We start from the raw sequence: 12,373 nt of genomic DNA, 5'->3' as shown, positions 1-12,373 counted from the left end.
TGGTAGCTTATTAAAAAGAATTGTCTCTGAAGGCTGGGAGAAACCCTGAAGCCCAAATCAAAGGGAGACACAATTTGTCTGTGTAATCTCTGAGCTGGTGTTCAGATGTCAGCGTATGGAGTGTTCACAGTAATATGCACCTGACACCATTTGCTTTAAATGCCTTCTTCTTAGAGAGAAAATGCACAAAATGCAGATTTGAGCTCTTGTAAAGTGAGGACAGAGGACATCAAAGTAGACAGGCTTGATGTATTTTGGATAGGCTTACAGTTAATAATGCAAATTTAACTTTTAAATTATTTATTCCCCATTTTAGTCTTTCTGGCAAAGAGTGTGGCCATAGAATTCAAAATGTCAGAAGACCTACAGAACACAATCTGCAGCATTCAGTGAAGCTTTCAGATAGTGAAAAACTGAAAGTAAACATGCTGAACTGCCCCCCTGCCCTACTGTATGTTCACCTTTTCATTAGTTTAGGATGCACAACTGACTTACCATATCCTTGAATGTAGCCTTCAAGTTTCTTGTTATTTTCAGAAGGCTATTCGGAAACAATCCATGTATCCATTCATCAATTTTCTAACCGCTTTATCCAACACAGGGTCATGGGGTTGCTGGACCCTATCCTGGCAAGCAAGGGGCATAAAGTGAAATACACCATGGACAGGACAACAGTCTATCACAGCGCAAACACAGACACAGTCAAGCACATAGCACAGTAGGGCTAATTTTCCCAGAAACCAATTAACCTACCACCAGTATGTCTTTGGACTGTGGGAGGAAAGCCATGTGAACATGGGGAGAACATGCAAAATCCATGCCGATATCACCCCAGGAATTGAGCTCAGGGCCCCAGCGCTGTGAGGCAGCAACACTGCATTCTAATATGCAGTAATAAGTAATTAGAATTAATATGCATTGTACTATATGTACTGTCTGCATTATGTATGGTAATACTAAATTTCCAGGGTCTAAAAGTCATGCTAACATGAAAGAGATAGCCACAGAAGAATCCTGTCCTTTTATATACAGTACATACAGTATATAAAACTTGAGAATTTTTTACTTTTAGTGTTTCTGCATACTCTAACGAGGGTACAAAACTTAATGCTAAAAATTCATGTTTTGTCTGAGAAATGCATGTTTGGGCTACAGAGACTTCTTCTGCTGTGTGGAGAAGAGGATGATGCAGAAACGTGAGACAGAGAGATGGGGTAGGGAAGGCAAAACGCAAGAATTGATAGGAAGAAGGAGAAAGTATCTGCATGATTACTTTAGTGATCAGGGCTGTTTACTATTTTTCTTTCTATTTATGAAAATGACATTTTACAGTTGTACTTGAACAAGGGGGGCTGTAAAATACAAAAATTGTCAAGATCAGGATAGGCAAGTGCTGCAACACAACTGGGAGGGTTTTGCCCCTAGAAATTGTTTCAACCTTGTCCAGCCACAGGTTGTTTTCATTTGATCTGGGAGGCTCAGGGAAAAAAATGTTTTGACACAGGAAATGTGCCTATGTTCTTCAGCCTCCAGATAGTAAATATTCAGCATTACCACAATTAAGTTGGCAGATTAAGCCATTATACGTTTGGAAACAAATCTTCTTCACAGGCTGAAGTATCTTATAACCTAAAGACACAGGCTGCTTAATACTGTGAAAACAATCGGAATAAAGCATAATTAAAATTAACAAAAGCAAACAGCAGAAACCTGGAAAAAACTACACACCAGGGTTCCCTTTCAAAAGAATAAAGAAGACTCAAGTCAGTGGAGCTATGTATGAGCAATGCAATGTGATAAACAAGTACAACTGCAGAAAATCTTCTCTTCTCCTGGGTAATTCCCTTTTGCACCACAGTGCTTCAGCATCGGCAGTGAGGTTTGAGGTAGTTCCATTAATTGTTATGAAGCCAAGAACTTACTAATTTACACACAATTTCATGGCCAGAGCTTCAGTCATGATTTATTCATTAGTTACATGCTTGTTTTACATGACACGTACCAAATATTGCTCAGCTCCCTGTACTCCCTGCTCCCTCCCAGTAATCGGCTTATACGTATTGCACAGACTCGCTTTGTTTCGCGATTACAGCTCCTCTTCGCCGCCCTGTGTGACTCCTTTGTGGGTGCAGGTGAACTGCTTTAAATGTTCCTGTGGCTTCTATGAAAAAGAGAAATTTTGAGGTCCATTGCTGAATTTGATTACAACAAGGTTTATAAAGTAATTGAGTTTTCCTTTTACACTCTGTAGTGTTTTCATTTCATGTGTACCACAGTCAGAACAAACACCAAAATGAGACATAACAAGAAATGTTTTTTTCTTCTAGTTCTTCTAAAGTGCTTTATTGATTTGATTCAACCACTGCAATAGTGTACTAGACTAAGCCTAAGTGCTAAGATCCTCTGCAAGCAATTAAGTTTAAGATTTTTATTCAATGGATTTTATGCTTACTGACAAAGAGCAAACTGGACAATAGATATTAATTCAAAGAATTGCCAGCTTTGCAAAAAAATACCTGCTCTTTGCAGTAGGAGATTTAGCGCCAGCATGGGTCAATTTATTTATTATTACTAAAATCTATGTGAAAACTCTTAAATTTGCCAAGAAGCAGTGCATGTAGTGCAGTGGTAAAACCATCACACTCGCTGAAGAATGAAGGCCGTGTATTTTAAGAAGAGAAACAGAGTAATTCCAGAACAAGATGGAAAAGTAAGATTGAGTTGGCTGTCACCTTTTCCGATCCTCAGTGGAATGGAATAGTTTCTAAATGAACTTGCTTTAAAATGAAGTACACCCAACTTCTATTTGCAACGCTGACACTTCTTCTCCATCAGTAGCCAGATTCCATATTGAAAATGGCAAGCCTTTTTGTATCACAAGTTTTGAAATGTTGCTAACATCAAATCTTCTTCTAGCTCCTACAGCTTCAAGTCCAACAAGACTCTTCTATTGTAATAAACCCAGTGATTATGATGTGCTATGTGCTTTTTTTCTTTTAAGCACAGCTGTCATGTATTTAGTGACATTGTAGTATCTATTTTGTTTACCTCTACAATCTACAAAATCAAATAATGGTAAAATTCTGGCAATACTTTCCCCCACACCATTTAGAATTGGAAAAACATTAAAACTGCATAAACTGAGAACGATTAAAAGCTAAAAAACTCAACGAATGGTATTGGTTCCAATAATACCACTCAGTATATTGTGCATTCAGTAAAAGTTTTTTTTCTTTTGTTTTCTTTCCCCCTTTAAACAATACAATCAATACTTAATCAACACATAACCTGTTTAAATGTAACCAAACAGCTGTAGGACAATGTAATAATTATTATATACAAAGGATAGTCCTTATGTATAACCCTAGGCCAGGGTTTGTTATCTGAAGGTCAGTGTTATTAAACACTGGACAGATAGATGAAATGGAAATTTGGAATCATGAAAATGAAATAAATAATTTTGGGACATGAAAGTATCACAACCATCCCTAAAGAAAATGTCACTGTATGTCTTTTTAAAAAGATAGGAGCTGAAAAGCAATTTGCTTACTTTTGAATGGTGTCAGTAAGTATGAGCTCTTTGAAAAACATCATTAATACTTACCATTTCTCCTTATACCATTTAAAATAACAAATATTCATGTAAATAATGTCTAAAAGGATTAACACTTTGCAATGAAAGTGTTACAGTGAGGTACATGCATTTTGAATGCTACAGTCATTTCATTTCTGGTAAAAAAATCAACCATTATTTATCTTACTTCACTACATCTCAGGTGGCTGATAGCACTCACTGTACACATGGATGCATTTGATCTTTTAGATGTCTGACTGGCACTTCATAGATCATGTGGGAGACTGCTCTGTTCTAAGCAGGGTTTAATCCAGTGTCGGGGATGAAACAAAACCCTACAGAAACCAAGCGGCTATTAATTTAACTTTGATAATGTGCATATGTGCTGTATACTGTATGTACTGTATACAGTACATGTACTGTACATGCAGGTAGAGAAAAAAACACCTTGTTGTTTTCTGAATTATTATTTGGCAGAATGGCAGGAAGTGATGTGGAGAGAGAAGTTAAACTTCTGGACAGGAGTATTTAATAGAGCTCAAGTTTTCTATCAGCTTGTTGCTGGCTGACTACACAGTATTGTAGAGGCAGCATGGCTGAGTACTTAGCATTTGTGAGAGAGAAATAGGAGGACTACAGCCCCAAGGAGGCCTATCCCCCTCCAGAGAATGTAAGCTCAGCAGCAATCACTCAACCCTAAGAGCAGAAGTGATTTAACAGACTAGACAAGAAAGTACCAAGACTCATACATTAAGGGTTGAATACAGGCCATGTTTAATGGATTTAATTCTCATTTTCCTACTGTTAAGTGTCATATAAAATTCATTGCAGATACAGTACAAAGCAAAGAAAATCACAACTAAATTCATATCAGTGTCAATCTAATATGCTTTAAAGCAGAAACAGTGAGCTTTATGGAAGTTAGTAACTGAGGATAACAACTACAAGTCAGTCTCACATACTGTAGCTATTCTTAATCAATATCATTACAGAAATTAGCACTAAATATTGAACACAAATGCCTGTTTTCGCACTCATCTCAAGCATCACATCTCCACCTCATCTCTACCTTGCAGCTATAGCTGGTTAATTTCTCTCTGAATGGGGTTTGAGTCGCCTTATCCTATGGCCTGGAGTTAACCAAGTGGGTTAAACGATGAATAAGTGAGACATATCTGAATTGCAGAACCCACATTCTCAAGGCATATTTCTCCCATATTTTGTACAGACAAAATGAAGGAAGAGAGTTTGCATTATATACTGTATAAACCACCCCTGAGAAATGTCTGATCCACTAACTCAACTGGTAGAATTTATTACTATACAAATTTGCATATGTTTTCAAGTGCCTCTTTTAAGGAGTGGATTATCTTTATGGGATGGTTCTATAGTATATCTGTATGGGGAGTTTTGTACATTATCTTCGTTTCTGTTGAACGGTAAAATAAAAGCAAAAAATAATATCAAAATAAAGCAAAGCAAGGTTGTGAATAAAATTTCTGAATATAAGTGTAATTAATCTTTAAATCACTATAATAACAGTAAACCCTCAGTTTGGTGGACTAATAGGAAGAGGTGTGTCTTATTATCCAATGTCCATTAAATCGTGAATGACATTTTGTCAGCCCAAAAACACTATGAGAAAAAAATACTACTTATACTTACTGCACCTTTTGACTTATTATTTCAACATTTGCGATCATTACAGTAAATGAAGCATGATTCTGCGCTTTTTATCATACATATATGAGCTCTTTATTTCATGTGTTGGAAATACAATACACTGTATAAAATTCACTAAAGCTATTCCTTAATTTGAGACCTACAGTATGTCATATTTAACTTTGTTTTATTATCTGTGCACTTCATCATTATTGCAGGGTAAGTGTTTCTTCATTTTACAAACATAATTCCATTAAATCTGAAGTCTGTTAAACCAAGTGCTTACTGCATTAAAAAAAAAGTACTTTGCTTTTTCTGAGTTGTTTGATATCAATGTCAAATACCTTTGCTGTGTTGGAAAACAAAAGAAACACTTCCAAAGGAATCAGAGTGGGCTCTAAAATACAATAGAAATCAATAGCTACACATACAATACTGAACAAAAGTGCCCTTAAGGTGAATTACTTTGTGTCTTCTCACTTAACTCGCAGTAAGAAAAATTAGTATTGCAGAAGAGTTCATTTCTTATATGTTCACTGTTTATATGTGCCGCGAGTTACAGGGGAAGGCAGCTGCACAGGAAATTCAGTGGTTAAGAGAACAGGCAGGCCTGTGGAAGGGGTTAAAAAACTCTGCACCGCTGGTATCTCATAGCACCCTTGCCAGCCTGGCCCTTCAGCACACATTTACTTTCCTCCCAGCCTGCAAATCAAACGTTTGCCAAAGAAGTCATGAGCAAGAGAGCGGGGATAAAATAAATGAGCTGACATCCTCACTAAAGGTCAGATACAACACTGATTGTTCTTGTAAGGGAGCCATTGAGGCAATCAGTGAAGAATTTCGTAGACTGGGAAAGGAGGAAAAATGGTTTCCAAACTGAGAGCTTATGTGCTTTAAGTACTAGTCACTTAAAGACCTGGTGCCTGATGACAGTTTGACTTTCAAGATAGGCAATGTAAAACTTTCAAAAAGCAAATTAATTTTACATATTGCTGCTTTATGTTTTCTTCTTTCTTTTCATAACTTGCATCACCAGTTATTAATGAATTTGGCTCTAACATTACTCCCCTAGTAACAGTACAGGAGGCATGTGGGCCATGTGAGCTTTCCACAATCAGGACCATCTGCCATTTTTCACAATTCAAGTCTAAAAGAGCCCACAGCAGAGTTACTATTGTTTGGAGGAGTGATGCAGGACTCCCTGACGGCACTCTCACAGGTGACTTGCAGATGACAGGAAGTTATCTCACGAGGCAGTGTTGGAGTTTTTCTTACCGTCTTATTGAGGACTGCACTTCACATTTTCACGATAGATCCTTTAAAAGATGTTACAAATGACCTAGATGGATCTGTGAAGTTGGAAAGAAATCTGTGCCCCTACAGTATAATTCCATTCCTCTTGAACACTAACATAAAAACAAATTCGTACTGTATTAACGACTTTTAAAATGGAGGATGCTAGTTACAGCATTTTGACTGATACCATATAATTTTATTGTAATGAGCTTAATGTCTTGTTCACTGTTCTTTTCTAATACTCAGAGCACTGCCAAAGCATAAAAGAGCTGAAATAGTGCTGTTCTTTATTTTACTTATGCTTTGGCTAAGGTTCAGAAAGGCTTTTTAACTCAAAATTTAAATATTAATGAAGTGAGAGACAAGGAAAAGTCTACAGCGGGTGGCTGGAGTAGTTCAGGTTGAGTGGGAATTCACTATTATAAATGAATGAGTTTAAAAAGAGGAAAAATAATTATCTAAAAAACAACCATAGTGATTATTATTAACATAATCTGTCTACAGATTAGCTACACCAGTAAATAGAGATTATAAAACACATTTCTTTTGAGAAAACTATAAGAAGGTTTAACAAGCAATTAGTATCATTTGCTTTTTAGAACATGTTTTAACATGTTTAGCTTGGAATGTAGAAAAGCAGTTAAGATTATTTTCTCTGTATTTTTCTATAGTAATATTACAAATGCAATTGCATAAAGTTTCAGAGACCACCCACCCAACAATTCATTTGGTGAACATTTGTCCAAAAACCTGGGTTGAGGAGTTAATAATTGAGATCTGTAATCTGTACGGACTCGATCAAACTAAAACTATACTTTAAATACATATTTAGATTGTTGGTTTTACAGTTGGAAAATCACATATAAATTGGTGCTGCCCTCTCTTGGCAGCGCTTAGAAAACAACAGCAGCCAGTAACTTGTTGGTCAGCGTGTACTTTCTCAGAGTCTCTTAGTCAATAGAGGGTGTACACTTGATTTATTTCCATGACGTTTTGCATTTCACAGGAATGTGTCATTTTGCCTATAATACTACCTTCTTGTTGACTAATAATTGGTCTGCAGTACTGATACCTGTCCCCTGAGAGGCACTAAATCACCACCCTAGTTTAATGAGAAATTGCCAACCACATACAAGGACAAAAAAAACTGCAACTCACCAACTCAGGAGTTTAACAGTAGGAGCATCTGAAATTCATTCAAAAAGTAGCTGAATTTTCTCTAGAGAAAGGATTTTTTTTGCAAAATTGTTGTCATGAACAAAGGTGCCAAGAGCTCATTAAATTAAAAATCTCAAATTCCAACATATACTGTGGAAAATCTTCATCAGATGTGATAGTACAGATCACCATCACTTAGGCTTGTTCGGAGACTATCAATTAAGCACAGGTGAACAAATTAGCAAGCAAAATATGATTCCTCAAAAATTCATGCCAATTGCAGAATGTACAGTAGACATGTAGTGGAACTAAATAGTGAAACCTATTGCCTTGTACATTTTAATAGCTCATCAGGCATCTTGAAGATCTAAAATATATGCAATAAACCTGTAATACTCACAAAAGATTAAAACTACAAAAATAATTAAATGCATGTAAAGGGAGATTAACAAAACTCTTCCAACAGTTGATGAAATCAGGAGTAGGAGCCCTTGACTAGAAAACTGCTAGTAGTGCTCATCCATTAAGAGAGTAAGAAAACTAAAATATTTGTTTTCCAATAGCTCTTGCTTCCATTAAATGTAAGTTTATGAAAATAATAACTAGAACTAAGGATTATGACCTATATATGGAAATACTGTAGCATGTCAGACTTCACCTAATGTGAAATTGGACAAGGTACAGTAGGACTTGCTTAACTAACTTTAGTTAAATTTTAGTTCTCTAAGTAAACAACAATATTAATGGACTCACACAGAGCATGCAAGATGGTACTTTTTTTCAGTATTTTCGGTATTTTCAGAAGGCTTTTAATTTAATCTATAGATTCTAGACAACCTTCATGGGGAAAAGAAGTATATAACTTTTCCACATCAAGTGTTGCTAGTTTGGAATCAACATCCATTCGATCTGAAGATTGTAAAACCCTGTCTATATCAATAAGATCTGGCAACATGAATGAAACGCAGTTTGCCTTCCAGGTCCTTTAATGAAAAGTTCATATGGTTGAGACACTTCAGAAAGATGCCTATATCTCTTCCAAGACAGTTTTAAGCTTAATCATCCAAAACAATTGGTTATAAAAGAGGAAAATGATTTGTGACTCCACATTAAAACACAACAGTTGTTACACATAAAAGAGGATGGGATGTGAAACTGTATTATCTATCACTTTACATTTCATTTTGTACTTAGGTGGTGATGCTAAACAGGGCTGATCCTGAGAGACATCAATGTTTTCCAGTATGTACTGAGCAAAGTTGATTTCCAAATGCTTTGCTAATCTTTAGCTAATACTTAGTCTTTATTCCCTATGGTACAGTTCATGCTGTTCTGAGGTGATATAAAACAGATATGATCATTCACAAGACAAGGATGACAAACTAAGCTATTCTTTAGATTATAAGGACTCAATAAAAACATATCCCAGATACACATAGATCTTCATAGATAATAAGATAATTGTATCTCTTTACTACAGATCTTTTTTCAGGATAACCAAAAAAAGTAATGCAAACTGACTCCAAATAATGTGCACGGACATTGATGCTAGATAACATCACTGAAACTGATCCCATATTGTGTCCATTGCAAAACACTTATAGTTATGATATTATTTTCTTTTTTAGAAAGAGGAGGAGAGGGTAAAATTTATTCCTAATTGGGACATGCACTCTGGGTAAAGCTGAGGAAATAAAGGATTTAGGTTATGAATGAGAATAGTTTATTTGGTCCATTGTTTTCATTTTGTTATTTGTATGTTATTGAATAAATTACTTCATCAATCTGCAACTTATAAATTTCATGTGAATCAGTATCCACAGCATGTCAGGTAATTTGTCCTATATATTCATAGCTCTCCTCTAACATTTCAAAAGTATGTGAGAATGTATCTGGGGAATAATATAAAATGAAAATCAACCCCCTGCATCTTTTATCAACCTACCTCTGTTAGAAGTGTTAACACTTCATCTGATCACAGGCAAGGTTACTTTAGCTGAAAGTTTATGAGTAGTTTTTTTTGGCTGGAAACAGAAATTAAAAAAAGACAAATGAGGCAATCAAAACTCAATCAAAACTGGGACATGCAAAACTTGCTGTCATTCAGTATTGCGTGCCTGTTATTACAATGATGTCTAGGTTCACTTGCATCCATTAATTTGTGAAAACAAAATTAAAAAAGTGGCACTTGTCCTTCACATTTATATTTCAGTGATTCATGTGACACCACTTTGCTCAACCAAACCAATCTTATTTGTTAGTGTCTGAAGTATCTAGGTACAGGACACAATATTTTGGTTCAACTTCCGTAATTTCAGTAAGACTTTACTCAGATAGATAAGCTACAGTACACTGACAGGCTAAGAGACCTTTATCTTATTTAATAGAAAAGACTACAAGGAACACTATTTCTACTTCTATATCGACTAGACACAATGACAAAAACTCAAAGAGCTGAGCTTGTAGCTCAATGGGTCCCTTCTTGAACACTAACATATCTTAAGCAGCTTCCTGGAGGCGCATTCATTAGTGTCTTGGCTTATCACCAGACAGAAAAATTAGATAACACTTTGTTTTAGGAAGACTAAGCCTGTTACATAAGAGGTCTAGAAAGCTATATTGTCCAAGTGCTAAAATAAAGTGCGGAATGTTCAATACATGTCTATTACTGACAACATTAAAAAGCCCAATATATAACATCCAGCCTAATCTATTGATCTATTTATTTGTAGGTCTACTCCCAATGTGAGCATCAGTCAAGGGATGCAGGAGAGAAATCAGCAGACGTTACCTCCCACTGAGACCAAGCAGGTATTCAAGGCACAACGACACAGGAAACCTCAAGGTCGCAACAGATGAAGGTAAAATCTGAGTGATGCAAGTGAAGATGACATTCAGCTCTTAGACAGCAAAATGTCACAATATCAGAGACTTCCAACCCCAGGGAACCAAGGAAAAGGAAAAGCTGCCAAAATAAAGTGACAAGTGCTTTTAAACAGTCCACTCAGACAAAGTTCTCATTTGAAATAAAGAAGTCAGCACAAGCAACATATGTAAAAATGAGAATTGGTAAAACAGTTAAATACATTTAATGGGTCTTGCCACACAACAGCCAGCATCAGTAAATGAAGAGCAACACAACTTCAGGATCCAAACACTGAAGATGCATGAAGTAGAAAACATGTTAGCATTTGTCAGTTTTTTGGTTCCTTAGTTTAAGCTATCAAGAATGTAATTAATCTTGCTGTAAATTTAATTCTCTGTTGAAATGCCTTGTGATGTAAACAGTAGATGGACAGGGAGGGTGTGGGGTTTTAGAATGATAAAAGCAGGAGTAACTCTCATAGGAGCACTGACTGTACAAAAACCAGAAGAGTAAAATATAAATGCAGTTTTAAACAATTAGAGTGACTGTATTATTGAGAGCACGAGAGTGGCAAGGGAAATAAGTGAGTACTGATTAAAATAAAATTTCTTTCTGCTGCACAGAAATTCCTGGAGGTGGTAACCTGTCTGCCCGTTGTTTTCTTAAACCAAAATGTGCCAGTAAATCTCTCTTTCAAAACAGGCAGCTCAAATTCTCTCTCCAGAGGCGGAGGCACCAGTGTTTGTTCTTAACGTAATTACTTTTTATAGGAAACTGAATTTTAATATTTGAACTGTGTTAATAACAAAATCTGTGTTTGTAAAAAAAACTATAGTAAAAGATCTGATGGGAACCAGTGAGGATCAGCTCCAAAGAGGATAATTATGGATGTTTTTTAATATCACTGTGCATTGCACAAAGAAGAAGACAGTAACAGAATTGGAATTAAATGTATTATGCAGTTCAGAGGCCTCTCAGGTGGGGCTGAACAAGAAAACAAAACAGGCATGACAATCATGTCCACTTCTTATGCCTTTTGTCCTCAACATTCAGTGTAATGTTTAGAACATTCTGGATGTACAATAGGATGAACTATTTATATCTAGCACTGTCTCAGTGTCAAACTGTACAGCAGAAATTAAACAGTTATCTGCTGTGCGTGATATCTCTTTACATCTCTTCATACAATTGTAAAGAGGCAGTCAGTCACATTTCCACTACTCAGCTTTGCATTTAATTCTCTGTCAATTGATTTAAACTGCATTTAGCAGTTTTTCCAAGCATTTTTCTAAATATTACCAGAGTTGGTGCTGTACTATCTTCACAAATAATAGCACTATATATATCACAGCACTATGTATAACCTTGAACACTTACATCTACAACAAAAAACTGTTATAAAGTGACTTGACTGGGGCATATTTACTATGCATGACGTCTTACTTGGAGATGGAAAATATTTGCCAGGATGTAAAATCAACACTCTTCCATGGTGAGTGAGCATACAGTGGATCTTGTGACCTACATTTCTGCTTTTAATTAATCAGCTTTTAACTCATCAACTCCTCATTTTTAAATCCTCATCTTGAAAGGTCATTAAACAAATATGAATTCCCCATTAATTAATGGCAATAATTAAGAGATATGTGACCTAATATTTACATATTAATAATAGTCAAATATATACAGTATGTATGTATATACCACAAGCATTTGCTACATTAAACTGCACAAATTTAAACAATACAGTGGAAAATGAAGTGGCACTAGTAGGTTAAGCTTGACAAGAAACTGGAAGTCTGGAAGAAAGGCAAGAC

Source organism: Atractosteus spatula, chromosome 4 (genome assembly GCF_055471065.1).
Source record: "Atractosteus spatula isolate fAtrSpa1 chromosome 4, fAtrSpa1.hap1, whole genome shotgun sequence".
Lineage (NCBI taxonomy): Eukaryota > Metazoa > Chordata > Actinopteri > Semionotiformes > Lepisosteidae > Atractosteus > Atractosteus spatula.
Note: the sequence above shows the minus strand (reverse complement) of the source record.